This window comes from Scyliorhinus canicula, chromosome 9 (assembly GCF_902713615.1).
Source record: "Scyliorhinus canicula chromosome 9, sScyCan1.1, whole genome shotgun sequence".
NCBI lineage: Eukaryota > Metazoa > Chordata > Chondrichthyes > Carcharhiniformes > Scyliorhinidae > Scyliorhinus > Scyliorhinus canicula.
In genome coordinates, this window is record NC_052154.1 from 115,503,637 (window position 1) to 115,529,542 (window position 25,906).

A 25,906-nucleotide genomic window follows, 5' to 3' on the forward strand; every position below is an offset into this window, starting at 1 on the left:
CACACACACATGGGGAGAACGTGCAGACTCCACACAGAGTCATGCTCCGCAGAACCTCAGAAATAGCCACCTGGGGCTGAGACATACTCCGCCAAGCGTTGGCAATGGCCACCTGAGGCTGGGACATGTGCCCCAGTGACTGGGATATGCTCCGTAGCGCCTCCGCAAGGTCCACCTGCATCTGGGACCAGTGCCCCAGTGACTGGGATATGCTTTTGAGGCCTTCAGTCATGGCCGTCACAGACAGGGCAATGTCTTGGACACCACCACTCATGCTGCTGCCGTCGTGCTCCAAGCTCTCCACTACAGTCACCACCCTAGCAGTGTTGGCCTCGGTGTCATGCATTGTCACCGGCCTCTCCTTTGGGACTCCTCCAATCGGCTAGGGATCTATTGGAGTGTCGCTGACATCCCCCTCTGTATCTCACAGCTACAACCTCGCGTCTACATCAGCTTTGGGATAACCTGGTCCAGCGTCTTGACATCTGACTGGGACCCAGCTGGATCCTGGGATCCAGCAGACCTCTAACACCTGTCCCCCTGGACGTTCCTGCCTCTGCCTGATGTGCATCAGCAACACTGTGGTGCTCAGCAGATTGTGCCCCAGCAGCCTTTCCACTACTTCACCCACCAAGATGTGTGTCTCTGTGTTGATGGAAGGTGGGGTTGACAGCTGTGATGCGTTGATGGTGGCATCTTTGGAGGTCTCCTCTTGGAATGCGGAGGAGGGGAGGAGCCACCCTGGATGGACCAGCTCCATCAGATGGACACGCTGTGGGAGAATGGACATATGGTCACTGAGAGGGAAGGATCATTATGTCTTCCATGTGTGATGGGGCAACTGGATGGGGACCAGTGGACTCTCACCTTTGCGATGCAGGCCAAGCTCGACATCGGTGACCAATCTGTCCTTGGCCACCACTGTGACCTCCATGGCCCCTTCCTCAGAGGGTGAGGACTGATATCCGGCACCCTACCACCTATCTGGGCCCTTTCCCGTCTGTCATGGGCCAACTTTTCCTGCGGGGACGAAGAGAGGGCATTGTGAGCCACACACTTCCTGCACCATGGGGGGTTGAGGGGGGGGGGGGGGGGGGGGGTGGATGGCTATGGCGAGGGACAACAGTTCCAGTGTCCCAGGTTCTATTGCCAGCTTGGGTCACTCTCTGTGTGTAATCTGCACGCTCTCCCTGTGTCTGCGTGGGTTTCCTCTGGTGCTCCGGGTTCCTCCCACAAGGTGCTCCCGAAAGGCGTGCTGTTAGGTAATTTGGACATTGTGAATTCTCCCTCTGTGTACCCGAACAGCCTCCAGAATGTGGCGACTAGGGGCTTTTCACAGTAGCTCAATTGCAGTGTTAGTGGATGCCTACTTATGACAATAAATATTATTATTACAGGAGTGGGCACCATTTCTGGTGATGGGTGGGTTGTGCTGGTGGGTGCCAGGGTGTGCCGGGGCACAGGAATTGGCGGTGCAGTGCCAACTGCAGGGTCGTCGGGTGGAATGGGTGGCCGGGAGTGTCCATCTTGAAGTACAATATCTAGCCCCTCCATCACAGACACACCATTATTACACAATGCACTCTTTATCAGTCGTACTGCAGCAAGTCATCACGATTCTTTTAAAAACACCTCATGCTGTTGTGATCCGCTACCATCTGAGGAAGACAAGATTACCAATGTCAAAGAAGTACTATTGCCAGCACGTTCTCTATTAAGTCAATCACCATCCTGACTTGGACATATTCCTTCTTTGTTGGGTCATTACACTGAAGTGCTCACGCTAATCCCACTATGGGAGCTCCATCACCACAAGGATTGTAAGAATTTAAAGGCAAGGCCCACCACCAGCTTCTTATAATAAACCAGACACTCACCAACCTCGCCAGTGTCAACCATATCTTGAGAATAAATATTTTGAGAATAAATAGAAGAGCACTTTTTCAATATCAAATACAATGATCCTATCTTCCTGCTGAGGGCATAATGAGGAGTATAGATTACCCATATGGGATTCATCTTCAAAAAAAATAAAGCACCTCTTGAGATGTGAACACTTAATCCATTTGTCATTTCTGGAAACATGCCATCTAGTTTACAATGAAGCAACTTGCACCCCCTCTTGTAGCGAGCAGTGTTCCCGTCAAAGTTGGATTCCTGCACCCGTGCAGTGCTTTCTCTGAAAGTAAACCTTCTGCTCGATAATTTTCCAGAGAGTCCATTGGCGACAAAACAGAAAGGTCTCATGCATGACTTGCCTATTCTGTCTTCCCTGTGCAGTTAGTGTAGATTTGTCAGTGTTGCATTGTGCGTCTGCCAAAAGAAGGGTTGGGGGGGGGGGGGGGGGGGAGTTGAAAGCTTTTGAAAAGCAATAATGTCTACTTCCCTGACCGCCTCTTCCCCTCCCCCCTCCTGCCCCTCCCCCCTCCCCAAACTGGATAAATCAGCAACTTTCACATGCGCGGGGTTGCTTGTGATGCAGGAGACGTGAGAAACATTGCTCCCATTGTGAGACTGTCCGGCACAATTACCTTCTGCTCAAATTAGGGCAGCTATTTGTTTTTGTTTTGTTCTTTTAATTTTGCCAGAGGGAGGGGGGTCTGGGAATAGTGGGGATGGGGGGGCGGACGGAGCTGGATGGGATTACTTTTCCTTGTGACATGCAGTAAAAGAACTCAGTAAAATAATTCTCACTCAGTTCTCAGCCTGTGTTAGGCACTGTCTTCGAGTTTCTTTCTCTCAATTTCACTCCACCAAGATTTGATCTCTTCAACCCCCCCCCCCCCCTTCACATTCCTAAGATACCCACACACCCTCCTCCGCCGCCCGTGAATTAACCCTCACATAGGTCATTCCGCCTTCCCGAGCAGGGGTGACCTGTTGTCAGCCTGATGTCACTCTTGAATCAGGGGGTTAGAAGGTGAGAAGGGGGAGGGAGCATTCTCTCACTCTCTGATCCTTTGGGCCTTGTTTTACTTACCAAGAACACGTCACCTCTGCTCGATGTCATTCTCAGATGGCCTCAGCGGGATCAGCTATTCGTTTTGTACGGAATCATGAAGGAAACTCCTGTGTCCCTTCTCTGGTTTGCAACAGGCACCCACTCTGGTCCAGATAATGTACCCTGTGGCACCGTTATCAATCAAACTTAAAATTCTGCCTCGCCGGAAGTTTGGATGAACTTACTTGAGGTGAGCTTGATCTTCCCCTGGGCTTTGTCTCCCCCCCCCCCCCCTCCTTTCACTAAGTCTTACTCCCTTTGCATAATGAATATGACTGCACCATGTTATATCTTGGAGTAAAAATTAAAAGTCAGGCTATAAATACTCCAGTTCTGGAAAACATTACCACTCTTGAGGCAAACGGATTCAAGACCTGTTCAAGAGACTTGACAAAATCTAAGTTGATGCCTCGGTGAAGGGTCAGAAGTGCTGACTTCTGAATTAAGGTTTAAACCCAGGCCCTGCCTTCCAAATTAGGATGCACAAAATATTCCACGGTGACACTGTGGTTAGCACTGCTGCCTTACAGCACCAGGGGCCCGGGTTCAATTCCGGCCTTGGGTGACTGTGTGGAGTTGGTATGTTCTCCACGTGTCTGCGTGGGTTTTCACCGGGGGCTCCAGATTCCTCCCACAGTTCAAAGATGTCTAGGTTAGGTGGATTGGCCATGCTAAATTGCCCCTTAGTGTCCAAGTGTTAGTTGGGGTTAGTATGGATATGTGGTGAGGAGGGGTGTGCCTAGGTCGGGTGCTCTTTCAGAGGGTCGGTGCAGACTCGATGGGTCAGAAGGCCTCCTTTTGCACTGGAGGGATTCTATGATTCACTGTTTTGATGATGAGTAGGGGGCAGTTCTCAGAGAATAGAATAGAATCATAGAATCTCTACAGTGCAGAAGGGGGCCATTCAGCCCATCGAGTCTCCTGGTGTTCTAATCAATATTTATCACTCAACCATCATAACTAAAAAAAAAGGCCATTTGATCATTTATGTCAGTGCTGTTTATGGGAGCTTGCTGTGCATGAATTGGCCACTGCGCTTCCGACATTACAACAACAATTAAACTTCAAAATTATTTCATTGGCCGTTTGGGACATCCTGAGTTTGTCAAAGGCACAATAAAAATGTGTTCCTTCTTTCAGTCCTTTAACGTGACTTTTACCTTAAAACAATACAGAAATTAACGTTTTCCTCTTTTTTTTCCTCTTCTACTGTGCCTCTGTAAAAAGTTCCGATCAAAGCGATACCAAGTGTGGTCCTCAGCCTTCCTGTCTTTGGCATGATATTGAGGGGGGTAAAGAAAATACAGAGGCCGTAACATGCGGACCTTGTCCCATTTTACGCATCGGAAAAACAAGGTGGGAAGATGTTGTTGAGGAACACTAACACTGACCAGTGGGGCTAAATGGCCTGTTTGTGTACTGTAAATTCTATGGGCCGCACATGAGTCTCATTAGTGCCCATTTCCTTTTTGGATAAGTACCATAGAGTTCCAAAATGGCATCTGTGCAATTGAATCACGCTGCGCACTGTATTGCAGGTGTTAGCACACGGGACGAAGCTCGTCGGGAAATATAGAAAACAGCAGATCATAATATCAATCTGTGTGCACTGCTGATATGTCGCCACAGTGGAACTCAACAGTCCAGCTGAAGTCCTCTCTTATCCTTGGACAGTTGCTCAAGTGTTCCAAGGCAGGAAGGCTCTCCATCATCGCCAGCTCTGATAAAAGGGATCACCAACTAATTAAAGGTTAGTTGCCGTTGGTTTGATTCTACAAGTGCTTGGTGTTTTCTACAGTTATTTCAAGTTGCGAAAGTGACAGTGGCGTGCAGGGTGCTGAAGGACATTTTTCTGGTTTTCTTTATTCATTTACGGGATGTGGGTCTTGCTGTCTAGACCAGCATTTATTGCTCATCCCTCGTTGTCCTTCAAAAGGTGGTGATGAGGCTTCTTCATGAACCGTTGCAGTCCTTGGGGTGTAGGTACACCCACAGTGCTGTTAGGGAGGGAGTTCCAGGATTTTGACCCAGCGACAGCGAAGGAACGGGCGATATATTTCCAAGTCAGGGTGGTGAGTGACTTGGAGGGGAACCTACAGGTGGCGGGATTCCCAGGTATCTACTGCTCTTGTCCTTCTAGATGGTAGTGGTTGTGGGTTTGGAAGGTGCTGTCTGAGGAACCTTGGTGAGTTACTGCAGTGCATCTTATAGATGGTTCACACGGCTGCCACTGTTTGCCGGTGGTGGAGGGTTTGAATATTCGTGGAAGGGAAGCAATCACGCGGGCTGCCTTATCCTGGATGGTGTTGATCTTCTTGATGTTGTTGGAGCGGCACTCATCCAGGCAAATGGAGAGTATTCCATCACACTCCTGACTTATGCCTTATAAATGGTGGACAGGCTTTGGGGAGTCATGAGGTGAATTACTCGCCGCAGGGTTCCGAGACTCTGACCTTCTCTTCACAGAATCACAAAATAATACAGTGCAGAAGAGGCCCTTTGATCCATCGAGTCTGTACCGACACATGAAAAACACCTGACACCTTGTACATCTCGATCAGGTGACCCCTCAAGCCTTCTCTGCTCCAGCAAAAACAACCTGAACCTATCCAACCTCTCTTTATAATTTAAATGTTCCATCCCAGGCAACATCCTAGTGAATCGCCTCTGCACCCCTCCAGTGAAATCACATCCTTCCATGTGGCAACCAGAATTGCACACAATTCCATGTTGGAGTTGTATATATGTTCTATACAACTCCAACATGGCCTCCCTGCTTGTAATCTATGCTCGATTGATAAAGGCAAGTGTTCCATATACCTCTTTCACCTCCTATGAACCTGCCCTTCCGTCTTTAGGAATCAATGGACAAACATGCTAAGGTCCCTTTGTTCCTCGGAATTTCCCAGTGTCATGCCATTCATTGAATACTTCCTTGTCACATTATCCCTTCCAAAGTGTATCACCTCAGACTTTTCAGTGTTAAATTCCAACAGCCACTTTTCTGCCCATTTGAGCATCCCATCTATATCTTCCTGTAACCCAAGACATTCAACCTCACTGTTAACCACCTGGCCAATCTTTGTGTCACCGCAAACTTACTGATCCTACCGTCCACATCGTCATCTATGTCATTTATTTAAATGTAAAGCAATAAGGGACCCAGCACCGATCCCTGTGGTACGCAATTGGACATTGGCTTCCAGACACTAAAGCAGCGAACATTGGAACTGGAATTTGAGGCAGGTAACTGAAAAGAGAGAGACAGGAATGGAAATAGGAGACAGAGCGAGAGGCAAGAACGAAAGGGGGAGAGGGAATTCTAGGAAAGGGAAGAAAAAAGGAAAGGGAATGTAAATTACACAGCTCATGCTGGAGTGGGAGGATTCCACAGCGCCAATTGAAGAGTCTCCTAGCTCAATCTTAAGGCTCGAGGTATTCAAGTTTCCCCACTTTATCCCGAAGTTGATGCTTTTTAAAAATCTCTTTTGAAAGGTTAGCATTGCAGTTAAAGTGACAAGCCCAAAACTGGACCCTGCTGCTGCAGAGTAAGCTGACTGCAAAAGATCATGAGAAGGCTAGAAGGTGGGGAGAGTAATAGGAAAAAGCAACTATGGGAGAGAAGGGACAGCTGGAAACACAGGGAGGGCTTCCTCAGGCCAGAAAGGCGGTGCTGAGAAGAGGACAGGCTGAGAAGAGGACAGGCATAGAGTAAAGCTACCTTTACATACCCCAACCTCAGAGCATTATTATTCATATAGTGCAAGTTGGGCACAGTTCTGCTTCAGTTCTGTACATACAAAGAGAGAAAGAACTTGGATTTATATATTCACTTTTCATGACTGCCGAACGTGCCAAAGCATTTTACAGCCAATGAGTAGTTTGGAGGTGTAGTCATCACGTCATCATTTTAATTTAGGAAACATAGGAGCCAAATTGTGCAAAGGAAATTCCGATAAACAGCACTACGGTAATGAGCAGGTTATGTGTTGCTGCTGCCTCAGCTGCTGTGCTGGCAACGCACATTTTAAACTGCAGATTTTTATGTTATGATGTATTAGAAAGATCTTGCATTTATTTAGCACATTTCACAAAGTGCTTGACACCCAATTAAGTACATTTGCAGTATGTTTACTGTTTGAATGGAGAAAACTCAGCAGCCAATTTGTGCAGAGCAAGATTTCCCCCAAACAACAATGTGATAGTGACTAGATGTTATCTGAGGGATTAATATTGGTCAAGAACTCTCCTACTCATCATTGAAATCACGCCACGGAATATTCCATGCACACCTGAGAGGATAGGCTTCATCCCAAAGATGGCTTCCCAAGCAATGTAAGAGTCCCTTCACTGCATGAAAATGTGAGCTTTTATTTTGTGCTGAAGTCTCTTATGTGCAACTTGAGCCCATAGCCTTCTGACCCAGGTGTGAGAGTGCTACCACTGAGCCAAGTTTGACAGCTTACAGTCATCACCTAAGAATCATCACAGAGAACACATTCAGCTCCTGTCCCACTGTTGAGCAACAGGAACATGACACAGCTGTGTGCTGCTTAATTTCACAATGTACAGAGGATCACGTAGCCATTAGCACTGTGTTCCTGTTCCCCCTCACTCGCTGTTGCCTCCTGACAACTCATGAACTGAGAGAACTGTCACCATGTTGGTGCTGACTAACTCTGGGGAGAGGCATGCAGATGTTCTGGGCCAGCGGTAGTGTTGACAAGCTGCTCTTCCAGACCTATCACAGCAGAACTGGGATCACAACAACTGGTATTTATACACCTTTAATGCAATAAAATGTCTCAAGGGGCTTCACAAAAATGAGTTGGAGCAACAAATGACACTGGCAGATGACCAAAAGCTTGGTCAGTGAGGTAGGTTTTTAAGGAGCGACTTAATGGAGGAGAGAGAGGGGTGGAGAGGGGGAGAGGTGTAGGGAAGGATTCAGGGTCATGGCATCTAAAGGCATGACGACCAATGGTGAAACAATTGAAGTCAGGGGTGCTCAAGATTATTTGAGATATATGACACAGAAACAGGCCATTCGACCCGGGCAGACAATGCTGGGCTGGCCGGAATCATAGGAGTGCAAATAGGAGGGTTGTGGGACAAGAGAAGATTACAGAGATTGGGAGTTCATGGAGAGATTTGAAAAAAAAATGTGAATTTTAAAATTGAGACGTTGCTTAACAGGGAGCCAGTGTAAGTCAGCAAGAACAGGGGTATTAGGTGAACAGGACTTGGTCCAAGTAAAGACATGGACAGCAAAGTTTTGGATTACTTCAAATTTTCAGAGGGTAGAGTACGGGTGGCTGGATAGGACTATGTTGGAATAGTCAAGTCTCAATCTGACAAAGACATGGATGAAGGTTTCAGCAGCAGATGTGTTGAGGGAAGGGTAAGGTTGAGCGATATTAAGGAGGAGGAAACTTGGCAGTTTCACTGATGGTAGAGATATGTGGTTGATAACTCATCTCGGGATCAAATATTACACCTAAATTGCAAACAATTTGGTTCAACATCAGACAGTCGCCGGAGAAGAATAGAGTTAGTGGCTCAGGAACGGAGTTTCTCACAGTGTCTGAAGACAATGGCTTGGTCTGACGGATACTTAGGTTAAATAATTACTCAGCATTTTTAAATATTTAATCATTTTTAGCCTGTTCTTTCCAAGACATAGGTTCAGACAAAGTTTGCATTGGAACTATTGTGTGAAATTTTTGCATATTGCTGAAAAGAGAGACTTGTTGATAAAGCTTTTTGTCTTAAGCTCATCAGGACAAATGTAAGAATGCCATGTCAGACAATCACAATTATTTATTCCATGGAAGTAAAGGGAAGAAAAAGGTTGGCAAGTCAACTCTGTTTGGCTGAAGCATTACCGTGGAGAAAGCAACAGGGAGCTATAGATTCCCAAGCTCCTGGGTAATTCAAAAAAGATACAAGGCTTGAACACATTCCTTTTATTTGCAGAGAAAGGCCCTTGCGCATTAACTTGTGTCGCTTTCTAACAAATGTAAATGAGCCATGTTACAAACTTAACACATTATCTTAAACTGCTTGTTATTGTAGCTATTAACGCACTTAGGATTGTTCAGCAAATGCTGCCCAATCGCAGAATCATATCTAGCAGTAGACATTTTGTTTTCGGTTTTGCAAGCTGGGCTGGTTAACTACAGTCTGTGCTCTGCCCATTATGGTCAACTGAAGGAACATGCTGATTTGACCAGCCAGTCATTGGGACGCATGGCCCACACAACCGGCAGAGCAACGGGATTGAAATTCATATATTTAAAAAAAATTTAGAGTACCCAATTCATTTTTTCCAATTAAAGGGCAATTTAGCGTGGCCAATCCACCTACCTTGCACATCTTTGGGTTGTGGGGGCGAAACCCACACAAACACGGGGAGAATGTGCAAACTCCACACGGACAGTGACCCAGATCCAGGATCGAACCTGGGACCTCGGCGCCTTGAGGCAGCAGTGCTAACCACTGCGCCACCGTGCTGCCCATGAAATTCATACATGACGTTGATTTATTGTGTGGCAGGCAGGATCCATTTTAGGATTAACGGCAGCATCATGTTGGTGGAAAATGTCACTCACGTTGCCACTATATAGTAGCAGATCAGTATAGCAATTGTCTCATAGAATAGCTTTGATGCACTCTATTTCTGCATCCAGCATGCAAGGTGACAAAATGGCTACGGCCCTATTTACAAGATTTCTGATGAGTCCAGTCTTAAAGTCCGTGAAGGTTTATGAATCTCAATGCCTACATTTCTTGCAAAGCCCCAAAACATCTACTGTTATATGGGTTTTTACGATTGGGCAGCACTTGTTGAATAATCCTGAGTGCACTAATAACGACGCTAACAACCAATTTAAGAGGATCAATCAAACTCATAATGTGACTTATTTACGCTTGCCTCATAGGGACCCATTCTCTGTAAACAAAAGGAATATATGAAAGACTTGTGTCTTTGTTGAATTAGCCAGGAGCTTGAGGGGTGCATGGTTCTCTGTTGCTTTCTCCATGGCAACAACGGAACCAATTATAATCAGCTTGACAACCAATCAGTACTCTTTTCTCCTTTATTACAAATTATCGTGGTTGTATGAAATTTGGCATTCTTGCATGTGTCCTGACGAATGTAAGATTAAAAGCTTCAACAACACGTCTCTCTTTTCAGCAATAGCCAATGTCTATGTGGTTGTGTGCATGTGGAAGCAAATGAGAATGGGGATAAAACAGGAAGAGCAGGAAGATGGCAGACTTCGGTTTGGGTGAAGTCTGACCTTCAAATTTTCCTTCCTTAATTCCTGCTGTTAGATGAGACTCCCAAGACAACCAAAGAGCTTGTGATTTCCAAAACCCTTTCTTCATTTGAGTCTAGTTGCACTGTATTGCAGGCAGTCTTCTTCACGGGCGCACTGAAGTCGCTTTGATAAAATGCAAGTTCAAGAAGGACATAGACCATTGCAAGCACGTGCCAATCCATCAGCCCAGCCTGGGTGTCAGCAAGCAACCATGCACCATGCTACAATAATTTGATGTGTGATAACTTTGCCACAATTACAATTTGAAAAGGTATCAATTGCACAATAGAGCTCAAATGTGTATGATGCCCAAGTATGGGTATTTGTAAGATGCAATCTCAAGTAGCTGTCACATGGTTTGAAGCCTTGACATGGACCAGCAGTTATTATGGAAGAGGTTGGCAGCAAAATTGTGTTTCATCGAATCTCGGACCATCTAACTGAAAAAGGGTAGTATCATGTGGCCTTAACTTGCCAGGTTCCTTAAAGTATATGATCTTGTCCTGCATCTAAGTCAAGGCAGGTGGTTTTCGGAGGTCTCACTGACACCTCTTGTCAGGTGTTGTACACTGAAGTATACTAGGGAGGATACCCTGGAGTTGCAAGCACTACATCACCTCCTCATAGCTATCTCATGCAGCAGGACACCAATTTGACCATCTATCAACTGGGTTAGTGATTGTGGCCAGTTCATCATTGTCTTTGTGTCTCTGCATTTGTTTGAGTCCAGAAAAAAGAAGTGAGGACTAGAGTTTAAATCCAAGTTGTTCAAAGTTTGCACAGATGGGAATTTGTCCAATTCATAAATTAAGGAGAAACGTCCTCTCAACTCTATTGTGCCAGAACACATAAGCACAAACAACACTGGCCCAAAGAATACCAACCCTACACTAGCTCCTTGTTAATCTTTAGCTCTTTTAACAGGTAAGAAATCATTTGCAGGAGGAACATCCACTTTTATTGTTGGTTAAGGATTGTTGGTTAAGGAATAATCCCTTAACATTCCATTCTTGTCAAGTTACCACGACACTTGCAGATTCACAGGTGTCAGTGAATTCACAGGCGCTGGTCAAATGCTATTGTTCTCTGCACAAAACATAATAAATAATGATGCGACTGGGCATAAATGAACAAACCTAGTGGGAGTAATTTTTTAAAATCCCCATCAGAGATGCAGTCGGCCAGCTGTCTAGGTCAACCAATCACATATACATCTGAGTGTTACAACAGTAAAGAGGCTGAAAATAAGAGGATATATTTTCCAGTCAACAAGGGTGGAACAGATGTTGTGGATGAGGGAGAGTCAACACATATCAGACAGTGAACAATCAGCTTGGATCTTACAATGTCCAGGCAAGTTTTGCAGCACTCCCACCAAAGTAAAATAACCTTTTGTTAAAATATGCAATTTAATCATAGATGCTGCCGTCACCATTTCTCATAATCCTCAGTGGGGATTGGCTCGAACGCCGCCACAGTCGAGGGAGGACCAATCCGCAGGCAGGAGGGCAGATTATTCAGGGCTAGGGGCACTAGGGTCCGGGGTGCACGAGCTGGCTGAAGGGTGGGGACTATTTCACAGGCCGGGTCCGCGAGCGGCCGCCATACGCATGCGCAGCCTCAGGCCTGGCAATTCTCTGGGGTGTATCGGCAGCTAGAACTGGGTGCTCTACGCTGCCGTCCTGCTAGCCCCCAGCAAAACAGGGAATCGGTGGCCATTTTGCGCCATTTTGTCTGGCGTAAATTGCCAGTGTCCCCACGCCGGCGTGGGAACATAGCCCCAGAATCTGAGAATCCAGCCCCTGATGTTTCACAAAGAGGTCTCATAAACTGGTTGCATGAGGTATATCAGATTGTACCTCACTGCATGCAGTTATGAGTACAGGCAGCAAAGTACCTACATTGGAATGTCAAGCCTTTTACGCACTACCTGATTAAGGAGGCAGCAATCAAATTATGTCACGTCCGTGAATCTTCAGACTACCTCTGCTAAAGTGACAGCACTGCCTCTAGCCGGGATGGTCACTGTGGTCCTGACCTATGTTACTGGTTCATTAGAGTCTCTGCGGGGACATCAGCAATATTCGTCAATCTGATGTTCATAGATATATCAAGAAGACCACTGTGTTCCTTCCCAGGACAAAGAATTTAATTGCTCTCCCCATGAGTAATCAGCGGAATGACATGGTTCTGCAGGTTTTCCGATGTCAGGATTCCCCAAAGTGCAACATGTCATTGATGACACGAATGGATCCCCAGACACAGCCCTATTGTATTCATGGAATACAAAGCCAGCACCATCAGAATTCCATAAAAGATTTTTAAAATCTTTCATTTCATTAATGCACTGGTGTGTCCAAGCTAGTGGATTTCAATTTCTCAAGGAACAGTCACGGTAGGACAGTGGTTAGTACTGTTGCTTCACAGTGCCAGGGTCCCAGGTTCAATTCCTAGCTTGGGTCACTATCTGTGTGGAGTCTGTACATTCTCCCCATGTCTGCTTGAGTTTCCTCCGGATGCCGGTCCTACAAGTCCTGAAAACGGGTGAATTGGACATTCTGAATTCTCCCTCTGTGTACCCGAACAGGCACCATAGTGTGGTGACTAGGGGATTTTCACAGTAACTTCATTGCAGTGTTAATGTACGCCTACTTGTGACAATAAAAAAGATTATTATTATTATAGTATTCAGATCAATCCAGAATGTCTGGAGTATTCGCAGGAGGAAGGAACCCTAGGCAATCCTCTTCAGCTTTGGCTCTTGATGCCTATGAGATATTCATGCACAGCAGTAGGGTGCACAAAGAAGGAGGCTCCATGTGGTCATCAGAAGTCATTAAAAATGCACAGTAAGCACCTTGAATTAGTGCTTCAGAAGCCTGGCCAGTCCACGGACATTTTAGGACAATTTAGTCCGTGCTCTGTGCATCTCAGCATTGTCAAATATCATATCAATAGCATGGCACAATTTGAAGACGAGTTTCACCCATCACAGCAGAGCAAGCCGAAGATAAGGAGCTGGAAGATATTCCTGCTGAACCATCAACATAGGCAGCTCGAGCCAGAAAACAGGCTCCAATGATGAAACTTTCACCAAAGTACTTCAACCAATCCAACACAACAGTCTTCCTGACACATATGCCGCTATAATCAAAAGCACCGTCCCATCATTGGCCTCTATGTTAATTAAACTCACATCAATTCCATTCCACTCTAGGCATGTCAGGAAACTGCTTTGAACATAGTTCCATGGGATGTGGGAACTTAACCACAAAGAAAGGTTAGACATGCTGGGGTTGTTCTCAAATGAGCAAAAAAGGTTGAGGCGAGATCTGATCGAGGTGTACAAGGTTACAACAGGTTTAGATAAGGTGTACCAAGAAAGGATGTTCCCATCAGCCAATTCTTAGGCAAGAAATTCCAGAGGTTGTGAGGAAGAACATTTTAACACATTGAGCTCTGGAATTCACTGCCGAGGAGGGTGGTGGAAGCAAAAACGACCAATGATTTCAGAAGGAACGTTCAGATAATAAACTGGCAGGGCTAAAAAGATAGAGAGCGGGAATGGGACTGACTGGATTACCCTACATGGAAATAGCACGGACTTGATGGACTGAATGTGTCTGTGATTCTAAGACTCGATGAAATAAAGTGTAACCAAACATAACATCCTTTAGGTGACTCCGGTTTGTTACTCTGGTACGGCCACTTGCCGACAGTGTGACTCTAGTATTACTACCTCGGCATGCCTGCGGCCTAGTCACGGTGTACCTGCCTGAAAGCCTGTTGTACAAGCTTTAGAGTAAAACGGGTTGGAATCCAAAGGAGCAACAATTGAAAAAGGGAGAGGAGGTACTGAGCAGCTAGGAGTCAGTGAGCAGCATGGAGGAAAATCAAAGTGATGTCACAGCAAAAGGAAGGGTTATGATAAGTTACTGGTAAATATCGAATTTAAAAGCTACCTGTAATTTAAACTGGATCAAGTATTGAGTTAAAAATGAAAAAAAAAAAGACTGAACTGATTAAGTACAACTTTAAAATTAAAAAAAATATTTTTATTCAAACAAAATGATTGCAAAAGTAACCCCAATACAATACAAAAGAATATAAGAACTAGGAGCAGGAGGGTACACAGAGGCAGAATTCAAAATGTCCAAATTCCCTAACAGCATGTCCTTCACGATTTGTGGGAGGAAACCGGAGCACCCGGAGGAAACCCACACAGGCACGGGGAGAACATGCAAACTCTGCACAGACAGTGACCCAAGTTGGGATTTGAACCTGGGTCCCTGGCACTGTGAAGCAACAGTGCTAACCACTGTACTACAATGCCGTCCCTAACTAGCTATACTGCTAGCCGGGTAAATCCCACCCAGAGTAAAAGTCATTGGGTGGGATTTGCCGTCCCACCAGCCCCGTTTTCCAGCACAACGTGCCCCTACCGACAGTGGGATTCTCCGTTCGCACAGCTGGTAATGGGGTTTCCCACTGGGACCATCCCCACGTCGTCGGGAAACCTGCGGGAGTGGGGGCGCTGCCAGCGAAGTGGAGGATCACGCTGAAAGTCTTTCAAACATTGAATTCACAATCGACAACTACCCCCCTACCCATGCCCAACTCTAATACCAAACATTGTAGGAAAAAAAGAGAAGCACACCCAAATCCTTTCCTGCAAACAGCTCCAAAAGTACAATAAACATCCCCCAATTTCACCCAGACAATCCCCACCAACAAGCCCCATAACCACACCACGCCCTTCCCCTCCCCAACAAAAATACAGATACAGAAGAACTTCATGAATAAACAGCCAAGTCCATAGTCCTCAAACACTTCAATTCCACCCCAACCCATGTTTCCTAACAAAGTCGTTCGCTTCCTCCGGCCAATCAAAATAATAATCTCCTGAAGGTAACCCACAGATGGGCCGACTACACCATCCCAAATCGCAGGTTACACTTAGACAGCACAGCCTTGGCCTTTTCAATGCCAAACGTCTTCTTGCCAGCTCTGCTCCAATGTCCTGGTATATTCTGATGCCATGGCCCTCCCATCTACAAACTTGATGGTCCTTTGCCCATCTCCGGACCCGCTCCATTTCCAGGTATCTATGGAACTTGACTATGACAACCTGTGGTCGTTCCCTCAATCTGGGCCTCTCCTTGAGCGACTGATCCAGGAGGGGTCAGCAAGATCCCCTCCCCCACCAACTTTCTAAATATCTTTGAAATGTATTCCGTGACATTTATACCTTCCAGGCCCTCCGGCAGCCCAACAATTCTGCCGTCTGGAGCGATTCTCCAGACCATCGATCTTGGCCTTTGACGTCCTCCTCTCCTCTGCCAGCAACGCCATCTCTGCCTCCAGATAGACAATCCAATCACTGTGGTCAGAGAGCGCTTCCTCCACCTTCTGGATTGTCACTCCCTGTACCTCTATCCGCTGACCTATCTTGTCCAAGGACGCCGGAATTGATGCTACGGCCCAGTCAATCGCCTTCACCAGATTCTCAGCAACCACTTGTCGATGCTTCTTAAACTCACTTAATAATAATAATAATAATCTTTATTGGTGTCCCAAGTAGGCTTACATTAACACAGCAATGAAGTTACTGTGAAAATTCCCTAGTCGCCATCTCCGTTGCCTGTTTGCGTACACTGGGGGAGAATTCAGAATGTCCAATTCACCTAAGATGCACGTCTTTCAGGACTTCGGGAGCAAACCGGTGCACCCGGAGGAAAACCATGCAGATATGGGGAGAACTTGCACAGTGACCCAAGCCGGGAATTGAACCCGGGACCCTGGCGCTGTCAAGCAACTGTGCTAATGTGCTGCCCAATAAGAAGTCAATCAATTTCTTGGTCGTCCACTGAGGGGGCAATGACTCCGCCGAGACCTCCGCCATTTTCTCCCCTTCTGAGGCTAAGGGACCTTCTCAATCCGATGAAGAACCCTTGTCAGACTTCTGCCTTGTGTTGCATCTACCAGACATCACTCGCAAGAGGGGATCCCATTCTATCATACTGTACCAATTCCTTCCCAAAAATCAGCCATTAACCGGGAAGAAAGGTCCATGTATCCAAGTCCCCAGGTGGGAGCCACGTGTGTGCGACTGCTCACCTCAAAGTCCAACTTTTAAAAATTAAATGGTTAAGTAGGGATGATGTGCTTCAATGGCAGTACATGGAATTTGTGGAGTACATCACAAGCCCGGCAGCCATATCTGTAGTAATTGCCGGCATCTTGAGGAAAGACAGCTCAAAGGCGTTGAGTTGGAGTCTGAAGCACAGACGTTGTGGGCAACAAAGAGGAGAATGAACTTGACACTTTGAGCCAGGAGGCAGTTTGTTTAATGATCATGGACAGGAGGGTGCGCTTGCAAGTCAGGCAGGTAAGGCAATTGTGCTGGCGGAGCCTCAGCCTTTCCCATAGTTCGGCAAGTACAAGATTCTTGTGGTGGATGAGAGCAAATTCTGCAGCATTGATGAGCAAACTGACCATGATACTATGCTAAAGGAGGCCATTGAAGTGCGCAAGTGAAAAGGAATGTGGTATTGGTGAGGGACAATCTAGCCAGGAGGCTAGGTACTGTTCTCTGCAAACAAGACCAGGAGAGGGAAAACATCTTAGTTTGGAAAATCAAACCATAGAATCAGTTTGAGAGGAGCTAAGAAACAACACTGGGCAGAAAATATTGGTATTGCTAGTTCACAGATCCTCTGACAGTAATCATCGTGTCAGACAGAGTATAAATTAAGAAATTAGACCTGCAGGTAACAAAAGTAATGTGGTTATTGGGGGGTGGTGACTTCAATCTTCATGTGTAGCTCCATTGGTAGCACTCTTACATCTGAATCACAAAGTTCTGGGTTCAAGTCCCACTCCAGGTCTTAATGACAAAAATCTGGGCTGACACTCCAATGCATGACTGAGAGAGTGCTGCAGCATAATAATAATCTTTATTGTCACAAGTAGGCTTACATTAACACTGCAATGAAGTTACTGTGAAAAGCCCCTTGTTGCCACATTCGGGCGCCTGTTGTGTTGGGGTACACAGAGGGAGAATTCAGAATGTCCAAATTACCTAACAGCACGTCTTTCAGGACTTGTGGGAGGAAACCAGAGCACCCGGAGGAAATCCACGCAGACATGGGAAGAACATGCAGACTCCGCACAGGCAGTGACCCAAGCCGGGAATTGAACCTAGGACCCTGGTGCTGTGAAGCCATTTTGCTAACCACTATGAAACTATGCTGCCCCCAGGGAGGTGGCATCTTTCTGATGAGACTCTAAACTTGGCCGCATCTGCCCGCCAGGGTGGATGTAAAAGATCCCATGGCACTAGTTTGAAGAAGAGAAGGCGAGTTATCCGAGGTGTCCTGGCCAATATTTATCCCTCAATCAATATCCGAAACAATAAATTAACTGTTTATTATCACATTACCGTTTGTGGGAGTTTGCGGTCCGCAAATTGGCTGCTGTGTTTATTTTTTTTAAAAATAATTTTTATTGAAATTTTTTGAAAAATATATATCAACAAAACAATAATAATAACAATAATAATAATAAACACCCCCCCGGCACCCGTAACAACGCATATAACAAACCCCCCCAGCCCCCCCCAACCCCAATAAACAACAGAATAAATTAACAATAAGCAAATTAACTTAAACACTATCCCCCTAAACCCCCCCTTTCCCCCCCTTCCCCCCGGGTTGCTGCTGCTGCTGACCTAGTACCTTATCGTTGAGCCAGAAAGTCGAGGAAAGGCTGCCTCGTGTATCTCCACCTTCCCCACGAGGGCCGAAACCTCCTCCTCGCGCTCAGAGGCCTGCTGCTGCAACTCGAGTATCGCTGCACCCTGGGTTGTCTGGGTCTCCAGCAGCTTACTCGTCGTCACCTTCAGGGATTCCAACAACTCCCCTTTCAGCTCCGTGAAATAGCACAGCAGGGCCGCCTGCTGCTCCTCAGCCCAGAGCCTCCACTCCTCAGGGGCTCCACCGGCCGCCATTTTGTCCACCTTCCTCCACTTTTCCAGGGGAGCTGCTGCCGTTTTTCTCCTCGCCCCACTTCGAGTCCGAACCATAAATCCCGGGGGGTTTTGCTCCAGACCCCTTTATCCACCGGGAATCGTCGAATCAGTGCCGTTTGGGGCCCTTAAAAGAGAATGTGGGATGTAGGGAAACTGAAATATAGGAGGATTAGGTATGAGGATACAGCCATCGGACTTCCGGTTGCGGTGATGCGGAGCTAAGCCGCACGTTGGGTAGCTCCCGCTATTTTCGGTCTTTTGGGCTCTTTTAAGGGCCCGTTGGGGTGCTGGTTGGACTTTTCCCGATGTGGGAACACATCCACTGCGCTTTTCTGCTGGTGGATGGACTGGACCAGGAGCGGAGCGGTAAAAAAATCGGCTTTGGAGAAGAGAAAGGTGTGAGGCAGGAGAAACAAGATGGCGGCAGGCGGGGAGCCGGCAGCATGGCAGCAGTGGCCGCAGGAGCAGCTTCAGAGAGCTGAAGGCTGAGCTTTTGGAACCGTTTAAGGCCTCGCTGGACAAGCTCATGGCGACTCAGACGGCTCAGGGTGTCGAGATCCGAGAGCTACGGCAAAAGGCCTCGGACAGCGAGGACGAAATCCTAGGCCTGGCAGTGAAGGTGGAGTCATATGAGGCGCTCCACAAGAAATGGCAGGCGAGGATGCAGGAGATGGAGAATCGCTCATGTCGGAAGATCTTGCGGATCCTGGGATTCCCGGAGGGGCTGGAAGGTTCGGACTTGGGGGCCTATGTGGCCGCGATGTTGAACTCGCTCATAGGCGCGGGGTCATTCCAAGGGGCCCTTGGAGCTGGAGGGTGCCCATCGAGTGCTGATGAGGAAGCCCAAGCCGAATGAGCCGTCTACGGCGGTGCTGGTCCGTTTTCACCGCTTCGTTGACCGTGAGTGTGTGCTGAGATGGGCGAAGAAGGAGAGGAGCAGCAAGTGGGAGAGTGCAGAGATCCGGATTTATCAAGACTGGAGCGCGGAGGTGGCAAAGAGAAGGGCTGGTTTTAATCGGACGAAGGCAGTGCTTCACAAGAAGGGGGTGAAGTTTGGCCTGTTACAGCCGGCTCGCCTCTGGGTTACTTACAAAGATCGCCAGCTTTACTTCGATTCCCCGGAGGTTGCCTGGGCCTTTGTACAGGCAGAGAAGTTGGACTCGAACTGAGGACTGGGGCTGGGGACTGATGTACATGGTCCGGAGGCCTTGTCCTCCTTGGTATCCTTTCGCTTTTCTGGTTGTGGTTGTTAATGTCTTTTTGCTTTTTCGCTTTTTTGGGCCTTTTATTTATTCATTTTGGTGCTTTCTTGTTTTTTCACTGGTGGAGGGCTGGGGAGCTGTTCGCGGGCCCGCTGGGTCACGCACCCTTCTTTTTCCCGCGTGTTGGGTCGGGGGGGCGGGGTCTGAGATGGAAGCGCGGGCTTTCTTCCCGCGCTGGAGGCGTAGTGGGTGGGACCGGCGCTGGGTGGGGGGAGTGGTGGTTGTTGCACTGGGGAGGGTCGTTGTGGAGTGGTGGGAGCAGCCGGGGTCAGCAGGAGTCAGCAGGGGGGCCCTAGCTTGGGGGGGGGGGGGGGGGGGGGGGAGGGGATGAGGGAATAGTGGGGAGGTACCGGGTTGCTGCTGGAGGGGCCGAAGGGAAACTGCTGGGGATGGGGGGAGTTGGGAGGAGGGTCTGCCACTGTGGGGAACGGGCCTGGGGGGTTCTGCGGGCACGTGGTGAGCCGGGGGAGAGTTATGGCTGACCAGCGCAGAGGGAGGGGGAAGACCCCCCCCCCCCGATTCGGCTGGTCACGTTAGGGGGCTGAATGGGCCGGTGAAGCGGTCCCGGGTCTTAGCGCACTTGAAGGGGCTGGGAGCGGACGTAGCCGTGCTCCAGGAGACGCACCTTAAGGTGGTGGATCAGGTGAGGCTGAGAAGAGGTTGGGTTGGACAGGTGTTCCACTCGGGGCTCGATGCGAAGAATCGAGGGGTGGCGATTTTAGTTGGTAAGAGCTTGTCGTTTGTGGCGTCGAGTGTGGTGGTGGATAGCTGTGGCAGATACGTAATGGTGAGTGCTAGGCTTCAACGGGAGCGGGTGGTTCTGGTTAATGTGAATGCCCCCAATTGGGACGATGCAGGTTTCATGCAGCGAATGTTGAGCCGGATTCCGGACCTGGAGTCGGGGGGCTTGATTTTGGGAGGGGACTTTAGTACGGTGCTGGACCCAGCTCTGGATCGCTCGAGGTCTAAGATGGGCAAGAGGTCGGCGGCGGCCACAGTGCTGAGGGGATTTATGGATCAGATGGGAGGGGTAGATCCTTGGATGTTTTTGAGGCCGGGAGGTAGGGAGTTCTCCTTTTTCTCCCATGTCCATAAGGCTTATTCCCGGATTGATTTTTTTGTCCTCAGCAGGGCGCTAATCCTGAGAGTGGTGGGGGCGGAGTATTCGGCGATAGTCGTATCGGACCACGCTCCACATTCAGTGGACCTGGAGCTGGGGGAGGGGAAGGATCAGCGCCCGCTGTGGAGGTTAGATGTGGGGCTTCTGTCAGAGGAGGAAGTATGTGGGTGGGTCCGTAGGTGCATAGAGGGGTATTTGGAAGCTAATGACAATGGGGAGGTGCAAGTTGGGGTGGTCTGGGAAGCGTTGAAGGCGGTGGTTAGAGGGGAGCTGATACCTATTCAGGCACACAGGGAGAGGAGGGAGAGGGCTGAGAGGGAGAGGCTGGTGGAAGAAATGGTAAGGGTGGATAGGAGGTATACGGATGTCCCGGAAGAGGGGCTTTTGAGGAAGCGTCGTAGTCTCTAAGCGGAGTTCGATATACTGACCACCCAGAAGGCGGAAGCGCAGTGGAGGAGGGCGCAGGGGGCGGTATACCAGTACAGGGAGAAGGCAAGTCGGATGCTGGCCCACCAGCTCTGGAAACAGGAGGCAGGGGGAGTTAGGGATGTAGGAGGGAACCTGGTGCGGGGTGCTAGGGACATTAATGGGGTGTTCAGGTCCTTCTATGAGGAGCTGTACCGGTTGTTGCCCCCGAGGGAGGAGGGCGGGATGGACCGATTTTTGGATAAGCTGGAGTTCCCAAGAGTGGAGGATGAGCAGGTGGAGGAGCTGGGGGCCCCAATCGAGTTGGAGGAGCTGATGGAGGCATTGGGGAGCATGCAGACAGGGAAAGCACCGGGACCTGATGGGTTCCCGATGGAGTTTTATAAGAAGTACTCAGACCTGCTGGGCCCGTTGTTAGTGAGGACCCTGAATAAGGCGAGGGAAGGGGGGCTTTGCCCCCGACGATGTCCAGAGCAATAATTTCACTGATTCTGAAGTGGGGGGGATGCCTGAGGTGTTGAGGATACTTGGGGAGTTTGGGGACTTTTCGGGCTATATGCTCAACGTGGGGAAGAGTGAACTGTTTGTGCTGCACTTGGGGGACCAGGAGAGGGAGATAGGAGAGCTCCCATTGAAGAGGGCAGAGAGGAGCTTTAGATATCTGGGTGTCCAGATAGCCAGGAGCTGGGGGGCCCATCATAGGCTAAACATTTCGAGGCTGGTGGAACAGATGGAGGTGGAGTTCAGGAGGTGGGATGCGTTGCCACTCTCCTTGGCGGGCAGGGTCCAGTCGGTTAAGATGACGGTGCTCCCGAGGTTTTTGTTTCTCTTCCAGTGTCTCCCCATCTTGATCCCGAAGGCTTTTTTTAGGAGGGTTAATAAGAGTATTCTGGGGTTCGTGTGGGCGCAGAAGACCCGGAGAGTGAGGAGGGTATTCTTGGAGCGAGGCAGGGAGGTAGGTGGTCTGGCATTGCCCAACCTGTGTGGGTACTACTGGGCTGTGAATGTGGCAATGATCCATAGGTGGGTGATGGAGGGGGAGGGTGCCACATGGAAGAAGATGGAGGTGGCGTCCTGTGTGGGCACGACTTTGGAGGCACTGGTGAAAGCCCCGCTCCCACTCCCCCCAGCAAAGTATTCTACGAGTCCAGTAGTGGTGGCTTCCCTCAAAATTTGGGGGCAGTGGAGGCGGCATAGGGGGGGAAGTGAAGGCCTCAGTCTGGACCCCGATATGGGGCAACCACCGGTTTGCACCAGGGAGAATGGATGGTGGGTTTTTGAGTTGGCATAGGGCAGGCATCAGGCGGATGGGGGACCTTTTCCTCGATGGGAAGTTTGCGACTTTAGAGGAGTTGGAGGGGAAGTGGGGTCTCCCCCCTGGGAATACTTTCAGGTATATGCAGGTTAGGGTGTTTATTAGGCAGCAGGTGGCGGAGTTTCCGCTATTGCCGCCAAGGGGGGTGCAGGATAGGGTGCTCTCGGGGACGTGGGTTGGCGAGGGTAGGATCTCTGCAATTTATCAGGTGATGCAGGAGGGGGAGGGGGCCTCGGTGGAGGAGCTGAAAGCGAAGTGGGAGGAGGAGCTGGGGGAGGAGATCGACAAGGGGACGTGGGCGGACGCCCTGGGGAGTGTGAATTTGTCCCCTTCTTGCGCACGGCTCAACTTAATTCAGCTGAAGGTGCTGCACAGGGCGCATATGACTGGGACCAGGCTGAGCCGGTTCTTTGGGGGTGAGGACAGCTGTGGGAGGTGTTCGGGGAGCCCAGCGAATCACTCCCACATGTTCTGGGCGTGTCCGACTTTGGAGGGTTTCTGGAAGGGGGTGGCGGGGATCCTGTCCAGGGTGGTTGGTTCCAGGGTGGAACCGGGCTGGGGGCTCGCCATTTTTGGGGTGGCATCAGAGCCGGGAGTACAGGAGGCGAGAGAGGCTGGTATTCTGGCCTTTGCGTCCCTAGCAGCCCGGCGCAGGATCCTGTTACAGTGGAGGGACGCGAAGCCCCCGAGCCCGGAAACCTGGATTGACGACATGGCTGGGTTCATTAAAATGGAGAGGGTTAACGGTTTCAGCAGCAACCTGGGGGGGGGGACTATCGGTCTGTTAAGGGGGGTTGTTTTTGTAACTATGTGTTTGTTACTTTTTTTTGTAGTTAATTTATTGCTTTGTATGGGGGGAGGGGCTTTTGTTTCATTTTTTTCTATGCCTTATTTATTTCATTGTTGGGAGAAAATTTGTTGTTGAAAAATTTGAATAAAAATAATTTTTTTTAAAAAGAGGATACAGCTATCGGTGATAATTTCAGCCCCACCTATGACCATGCCATCAGCATTGGGCATTCCAGTGGCCATCTTCTCCAATGGGGTTAGGACATGTAGGCATACCTGTCCCTCCAGTTACTGGGTGCTGGCAACGGTTGTGCAGAACCACCTGCAAGGAGGAGGGAAGTGTCACACTCACTGTCAACCGAGTGTGGTGGTATCTGTTTAGCTGATGTGGTTGTCATGGTGAATAGTCAACAGGGTGTATAAGCTGGGAGATGTGGGTGTGAGGATTGCTGCAGTGCTAAATGTGTGATGGTGAAGTTCATCTCTGAATGCCAACTTAGTGCCCCTCTACTCACTCCACATTGTCACCATAACCACTGTCAACGAGTCAATGTTGATGGTGACTGTTGGAATTTGGTGGATAAGTTTGGATAGACAGGGTACCTCCTTTAGGACACCTTTAGGACACCTTTTGGGGGAGGTAAGGCACCCTTTGACATTGGTAAGAGGGAACATGATTATACACATTTTATGCACAAACTCATTGGAACTGCTGAGCTGTCAAACAATTGTCCAGCTGTCACTGAGAGGCTAATGGTGTAGGAGGTTCGATATGAGCATTGAAAATGCATTCACTGGCACATGAATAGAAGAAAAAGAAGCAGGTGTAAAGCACACAGCCTGTTGAGCCGGCTTCGTCATTCTTGGTCTTCAGCTCCACTTTTCTGCCTCTCCCCGTATCCATTGATTCTCCAAGAGACCAAAGCTCCCAATTTGCCATGATGGAGAACATTTCCTTCATTGCAAAAATCCTAAAATGGATGAAAATTTAAAATCCGACCCCTGAACCCAGCATTTCCCATCTTTGCAGGCCAAGAATCACTGAAGCGGGATTTGGGAAGAACAGGAGTGTAGAATCTGGAATGTGCAGACTAGAACAGGAAAGAGAAGGTCTGAACTTGGTGGATCAATTTTGATAGTCCCTTTGGGATACTGTGGGGAGGTAAGGCACCCTTTGAAATTGGTAAAAGTGAACGTAATTATGCAATTTACACACAAACTCATTGGAACTGTCAAAGAGCTGTCCAACTATCAAGTAAATGATAAAGAGCTGCCCAGCTTTCTACCAGTCAAGCAAGTGACAAACCTATCATGGAACAACTCAAGGAACCATCCAAGAATACTAGGCGAGTTGGCATGGAAGAAGTAAAGGCAAAGGGTGGTGGGTGGGCCATAGGTTTGCACATGTTTGCATTAAATTAACAGAGTGGTTATGTCAATAATGTGGAGTGAGTAGAGCATCTCTAAGCTGGCATAGAGGTTGAAGGGGCAATGAATAGTGGATAGAGAGGTATGGGGAACTGAGCTGAGGATGGGTAGAGAACAGGGATGTGAGGGGTCATGGAGCATGGGTTGGGGCTAGAGTTGGCATAGATGGGGCATAGGGAGTTTGTAGGGGGTGATGGGTAAGGGTCGGAGGGATTTATTTGAGCACAGTGCTGGAACAAAGAGGCAGGCCTTGCTCCCAGCCCACCTCTGCTCCCACTCAGAATACTGACCTGCTGGTGGAAATGTTTAAAGGGTGGGTTTGCTGAGCCGGGAAATCACCTGACTCAGCGGACCGGATTCAACGGTGAAAATCTGGGCATAAGAATCTGTCTATTTTTGTCTCAAATATGTCCAATGATGGAGCATTTGCAATTCATTTGGGCAGAGGATTCCAAAGATTCACAGCCCTTTGCATAAGAAAAATTATCCTCAGTCACTTATCTGCGCCCTCTTCTAGATTCCCCAGCAAGAGCAAACAAGCTCTCAATATCTACCCTGTCAAGCTCTTCATAATCTTCAATGTTACAATGAGACCATCTATCATTCTTCTAACCTCTTGAGAGTTTGGTCTAATTTACTCAGCCTCTCATCATAATACAGCACTCTCATTGCAGTCTAATGAAACTTCAGTGTACTTCCCCTCATGCATGTATATCCTTCCTTAAATATGGAAACCAAAACTGCACACAAAATACCAGGTGTGGCCTTACCAAAGCTCTATACAATTGAAGCAAGATTTATTTTATTCTTGTGCTCCATAAGACCATTAGCCCATTCGCCCATCAAGTCAACTCTGCCATTCAATCATAGTTGATACGTTTCAGGCATTAAAAAAATATTCTGTTTCTTGATTCTGAAGACCAAAGTGAAAAACCTTGTGCTTCCCATATTATATTCCATCTTCTATCTTGTTGCACACTCAATTAATCTGTCCATATCTCTGCAGCCAATGTCCTCCTTTCATCTTACATTTTCACCTAGCTTTGTATTGACAGAACCTAGATACATTACTCTGTCTCTTTATCGAAGTCACTGAGGCATCAGTTATGATCCTTGCGGTACTCCTCTATTCACAGCCTGCCAACTTGAAAATGCTCCATTTATCCACACCCATTACTTCCTGCCTGTAGAATATGCATCAATTCACATAT